The following is a 6,368-nucleotide window of genomic DNA, read 5'->3' as shown; positions in this document are numbered from 1 at the left end:
TCTCTCTCCAACCCTTCTCCATGCTTGTGATCTCTCTCTCTCTCTCATGCCCTCTCTCAAATAAAATCTTTAAAAGAAGAAGGAGGAGGAGGTGGAGAAGGAGAAAAAGGGAGGAAGAAAGAAGGAAAATGGAGAAGGAGGGATCTGTAGAGGATTTCTTTGGAAGGAGTTGTCCTAAGAGAGCCAGCTCTTTCCACCCAAGGGAAAGGGCAGTAAGATGGTGACAGCCACCTCCCCCACGTGTGGAGAGAGAGGGTTTTAAAGGACCACTCAGGGGCACCTGGGTAGCTCAGTCATTAAGCATCTGCCTTCAGCTCAGTCATGATCTTAGGGTCCCAGGATCAAGTCCCGCATCGGGCTCTCTGCTTAGTGGGAAGTCTGCCTTTCCCTCTCTGACTCCCCCTGCTTATGTTCCCTCTCTCTCTATCAAATAAAATCTTTTTAAAAAAAGAAAGAAAGAAAAAGGACCACTCAGAGAGCTTATTATGTGATCTCTCAGGCTGGTGAGAGGGGAGGAGGGGTGTCAGATATTGACTCACCTGAGAAACCTAAAGTGGCTAATCTAGGAAAAGAGGATAGAGGGTGCTGTCCTGGGTTCAGTCCACACATCCAGAACCCACTGGGATCAGTGATGCTTGAGGATTTCTTATGGACCAATGTGAACCACAAGAAAAAAATCTTAAAAGGGTTTTCTGGGTTCCTGCCCAATGTGGGCTTCTAGAAGGTGCAGGGATCCCAGCAACAAGAAGCTGAGCATGAAGGCTGTTCCTAGAGGTCAAGGGAGAGTAGAAAATACCCCTCACCATTAAGATAAAGCTACCTGGGCCAAAAGAACTCCCAGTTTCCAAAGAAGGAGTCACTTTTAACCATCTGCCAAGTCCAGGGGACACAAAATCTCCCAGTCTAGAAAGAACTGCTCTGCCCCCTTACCACAAACCCTCCTGCCCCTCATGCACACAACTCCCACCTGAAAAGAGCAGAACACCGGAGAACTTGAGAATGGGAAGAAGCTGCAATACGAGAAAGCAGGGGCCAGCTTCGCCCCTTTCCCTGAGTCCAGAAGCCATCAACCTTTGGGTGAAATCAAAGAACTTAATTATTATCTTGCGCCAGGAATTCCAGTTATTATACTGAGGCTGTTTTACAACTTAAAGAGGAAGAACTGTCTACGACCTAGGAGTGGACAGAACAATTGCAAGATCTGCCCACATTGGGGCGCCTGGGTGGCTCAGTGGGTTAAAGCCTCTGCCTTCGGCTCAGGTCATGGTCCCAGAGTCCTGGGATCAAGCCCCGAATCAGGCTCTCTGCTCAGTGGAGAGCTTCCCCCTCTCTCTATGCCTGCTTCTCTACCTGATTGTGATCTCTGTCAAATAAATAAATAAAATCTTAAAAAAAAAAAAGTAGATCTGCCCACATTTCTGTTGCTCGAAAATCTCACCACCACTGAATTTACTTCAGACGGGCAGGGCAAGACAAAGTCCAGTTGTGCTTTGATCCTACAAGTCATAAACTTAGTATGTCAGCTTATTATCTTTCTCTTCCGTGTAAGCCACACAGGACCGTGGGCTGTGTCATCCTAGCATTGCATCCCCCGAATGGAGAAAAGGGTCTGGCACGTGGTCATCTCTCCGTAAATAAATAAAATCAATATCACCCAAGACTGAAGAGTGGACTCATCCTTGGGTTTCCCCAAGCTGTGGATTACCAAATAGCTGAGCTTCCACTCTGTGGCTTCCTGGAATTTCCTAGTATAGCTGTCCTAGAAAGGATAGGTTAATTGCCATGACAATGACTGCAAAATATGATTGGATTAACACAAGGCAAATGTATTTCTTGCTTGTGACAAGTCGGATGACAATGTTCCTGGGCAGCTGTCTTCCAGGCAAGGGCTCGGGGATCCCCTGGCCTGCTATCATGCTGCCATCTTGAACTTAAAGCCTCTGGAGGCTAGGGAAGGGAAGGCAGTTGGGGGAAGCACCGTTGATAATCCCCTCAGCTGAAAAATGAGATACATCATTTCTACTTAGGTTCTTTTGGCCAGAGCTAGTCCTTTGGGCCCAGCCAGAGACAAGTGGACTAAGCACTATTGTGTCTGGCTGGACAGTCACATCCTTGCCTTACTTCTGCATTGTGGAAAGAGAGCTTGAACCGAGCCAGACCATGCAGCCGGACGCCAGCGCTGTGGAGGAGCACATTCGGGAGCCTCGCCCCTGGTGAATGGTAGTGGATTGCCTTCCCTATGGATTCATCGGCAGTGGAATCTTCCAGGCCATCAAGGCCTTCCACAACGCCCCTGTCAAAATTTGCACCGACCGAGAGCTAGTGTCAATGCTGGGGGGATCCGAGCCCCCCAGACTGGAGATAGCTTTGCGGGGTAGGGGAGGCTGTTCTCTACCATCAACTGTGGCCTGGTGTGCCACAGGGCAAAGAAGATCCCTGGAACTCCATCACAAGCTGAGAACTGACCGGGGCGGTGCTGGCAGCCCGCAGTGGCCCAATGGCCATCGTAGACTCAGCATGATGGGGGGCCTCCTCTTGGCCCTCCTAGAGGGTGTTGGTGTCCTCCTCACTCGCTACACTGCCCAGCAGTTCCACAATGCATCCTTGTTCCTGGAGGACCCCAGCCAGCTTCCGCTTAAGGAGGGTACCCCAGCCCTAGGCTATCACCTCTACCCTTAGAGACTGTCATTCCCACTCGATCCCCAGATCACCTACAGTTCTACACAAACTGAATTTTCCTTGTGCCCACATCCCTTAAGTCTTTGCACATCTTCTGCCTTAGCTGTCTCCCCACCCCCACCCCCTCACCGACCCCCCCGCCCCACCAAGACGCACCCTCCCCAGGTGGCCTGCTCCTCCCCACATGTCTGCTCCCCGGCCCATTCTTACTCCTCAGATCCCATTTGGAAGTTCTGTCCTATGTGGAGTATGGGTCAAAAGGAGCTTTAATGACCGAGCTTACTGCCTCATGTCCCGGGTCCCCCCAATCTTCATGGATGAGGAATCGGAAGCCCTGAGGCATAAAGTGACCCTCCTGAGCTCACACCGCTGGTGGTGGCTGTCGCTCCTCTTCAGACACGGCTGGCCTCACCCTGCCTTTTCCTGCAGTCTTGGTCCTCTGCGAGCTAAGACTGTCTTCATGCTGAAGCCGACAGCTGTCAACACAGCACGGCTGGCATCCTGGGGGTGACTTCCTTGTCTGTATATGCTGGGGACTTCTCTTTGGCCAGCTGTTGGAGGGACGGACCTTTGACCAGAGAGGATGGCCGCTGATGCATGAGACCTTTCTCTTTCTCCTCCAGGTAGACAGCTCGGAGATGTCTGTCAGGTGGCTTTGTAGATAAGCCCCACACAATCAGGCCACCAGGAAGTGGCTGGCCTGCCCTGCAGGGCGTCTTTGAATGAGGTCTCTCCATCCCTCTCTGACTAGGCTGTCTGGCCCCCACTCTCTAGGAAAACCTCCTAGGGAAGACAGTCTCTAGCTTGTTGTTTAGGGGAACCAAGACTCAGAGACAGAGAAGGGGACCACTAGGAATGCCTGACTGCCCGGGGCGGCGGGGGGGGGGGCGGGTTCCCTGCAAGGCGCCGCTCCCCATGTCTGGTCCTCAGCCTTGTTGATTCAGAGATTCGGTTTTTTTTTAGAACCCAATAGGGGGTCCCCTCCAGGGACAGCTTGTGTCACCATCTATTTGGTCACCACAGAAAATGTAACTGTCAGTCTGGCCAGAGACTCGAGAGCACCTAGCCAGGGTGTCTTCTCCCTGTAGGTAAGAAACGCGAGAAGCCACATGGCTGGAAAGTCCTCTGAGAGCAGTGAATCCCCAAGCAGCTGGATCTCACCGTCTAGAGGCAGATCTCTGAGCTGAATAGCTTGAGGACCTCTCATGGCTTCAGAAGTGGCCCTTGTCAAGAAGATCTGAGCGTACGCCTGCTTGGCCAAGAACTCATTTCCCAAAACAGTGCTTAGATAGATACCGTCCGTATTCGCCCCATGACATTACTATTGTTATGCTTCTATGTCCTTATTGCTGTCGTTATGATTAGCAAGAGGGCAGTATTTTGAAAAATTATTAATGTGTTTTCCTCTATTCGCCTTTCAGAGGAAAGCCGGCCTTCCCGTGGTTAGCCCTAAGCACCCATCTGCCAGGGGAAAGATTAAATTGTTACAAAAGGAGGCAAAAAGAAATAAAGAATTAATATTCTGCTATTGGCATTTAAAATGAGATTTCTCAGCAAGACATTTATCTTTAGATCCAGGCTCCTGTCTGAGAGAGTTACAATCACAAACTGGCTAAAATGACAGACTCTCAGGTACAGTATTTGGGCTCAAACCCAGGTTCTTCCATTTACCTGTTATGTGACCTTCAGCAAATTACTGTATTTCTTTATGACTTACTCTCTTTATCTGTAAAATGGGAGTAATAATAGTTACCTCAGAGGACTGTTTGGAGCATTTAATCAGCTAGTACGCAGAAAGCGTGCGTTCAACAAGTTGGATTCCCTCTAGCTACCAAGCACTGTAACACTTAGAGGTAGTTAGAAAGTGTCTGGGACATAACGAGCATTCAGTAAGCATCGTTCTCAAAATTCTTTTATATTCCTCTTTAGCGTATCAAGAACAGGCTCTTAGAGTATCGATGAAGCCATGAAGCTCTCTCTGTAGTGACGGGGGATATGTCAGAGAGAAAGTGATAAAAGCCTTTCCTTTCAGTCCTGAGGGATTATAGGAAGAGGAGGTGGGAAAGAAAGGAGAAAACCCCCACTACACACACACACATACACACACACACACACGCACGCACACACACACCCCTTACAGCACACATCATACACATACACCATTCAAACACACGTACACCATGCATCATCACACATTCCACACACACCATGCAAACCGTACAACACACACACACACACACACACACACGACCATTAAGACTGACCTGAAACATCCAGAGAATGAAAAGCACTAATGACAGAGAGACCTCATGCGTCAAAGCATAGCTAATGAGAACCAAGCTCTGCCAGGCAGAATGAGGGTCTAGAGAAGATTAGGAGGGATCCCCAGGGTTGGGGAGCCAGTAAGGGCACATGACAGAAGCTCAGAAGGATCCCCACCTAGCCAGCAACTGTAATGTGGAGCTGAGCTTGCCAAGGAGAAACATAGAGCCCTGAACAGCCTGAGGGACCAGATCACAAATCCTCCTAGTTGCCAGATTCAGCACTGCAAGCAGTGACCATAACTGGAGCAAGAGACAAAGCCCTGGAGACTCCAAAAACCAAGGTCACCACCATATGATTCCAAGGGGGGCAGTAGAAAAGGGGTGAGTGGGAAAAAGACTCCAGAAGCTGGGAGACAGCATTTTCACACTGGAGACAAAATAAAGAATCCAATTCCCTCTGGATGTCCAAGGCATGGTGTAAGCCTTCTGACCTTAATTCAGTTTTTATTGATGGTGTTATTTTAGTGGATGCTGTCCGCTGTGGAGTGCTCTTTTGTGCGAATTGCCCTCCACACCCCTGGGGCCATGCGAACAAACCAAACTGCTTTCTAGTAAGAGGTCCTGTTCCTTCCTCCCTTCTCTCCAACCCCATGGGTGGTTGGTTTCCAGGCTGGACACCTGGCTCAAGCTGGGCCAATGTGAATCTCTTTTGGGATTTGGAGATTTTGGTCTGAAGAAGAGGTGCTATTCGTAGCTGGAAATTACGGCAGATTTCCAGAGTTGTGGCTCCCAAAGGACCATGGGAACACCTGGGGACCTTCAAAATGTCCCGAAGTGCAAGCCCTTGGTCCTATTCTTTCTTTCTTTCTTTTTTTTTTTTTTTTTGGATTTTATTTATTCAATTGACACAGAGAGAGAGAGCACAAGTAGGAGGAGCAGCAGGCAGAGGGAGAGGGCGAAGCAGGCTCCCCACTGAGCAAGGAGCCTGATGCAGGGCAGGGCTCAATTCCAGGACCCTGGGATCATGACCTGAGCTGAAGGCAGACACTTAACTGACTGAGCCGCCCAGGCGCTCCCCCAACCCCGTTCATATTCTTATGTGCAAATGACTTTAGTATATACTGCCATAAATTTTTATGTATAATGAGGGACTATTTTCTAATAATCTGCCGAATGGGTCACTATGGGTTACTAAAACTTAGGATTCATAAACTAAAGTGATTGTTAGAAGGGTGTTCTGAGAACCCTAATTTGGCAATGTGCTGGGGAAGCTGTCTGCCGGGCCAACTTGGCAATGAAGTGATGCTCTCACAGCACAGGCACCCAGATAGCTGAATTCCTGCAATTTGGGGTAATGACACTCTACCATCAGTGCTTTATTGGTGTTGTTTAGAATTGACTGTGGGTTTTGATGACTCAATTACA

The 6,368-nt window shown here is 49.2% G+C and overlaps 1 pseudogene; it reads left to right on the top strand.

Annotated features, from left to right (window-relative positions):
• Positions 1 to 2,160: 2,160 nt before the first annotated feature.
• On the top strand, positions 2,161 to 2,679 carry LOC132002112 (mitochondrial import inner membrane translocase subunit Tim17-B-like; annotated as a pseudogene).
• The last annotated feature ends 3,689 nt before the right edge of the window (positions 2,680 to 6,368 follow it).

This window comes from Mustela nigripes, chromosome 14, assembly GCF_022355385.1.
Source record: "Mustela nigripes isolate SB6536 chromosome 14, MUSNIG.SB6536, whole genome shotgun sequence".
Taxonomy (NCBI): Eukaryota; Metazoa; Chordata; class Mammalia; order Carnivora; family Mustelidae; genus Mustela; species Mustela nigripes.
Note: the sequence above shows the minus strand (reverse complement) of the source record. Positions and strands in the feature narration are given on the sequence as shown.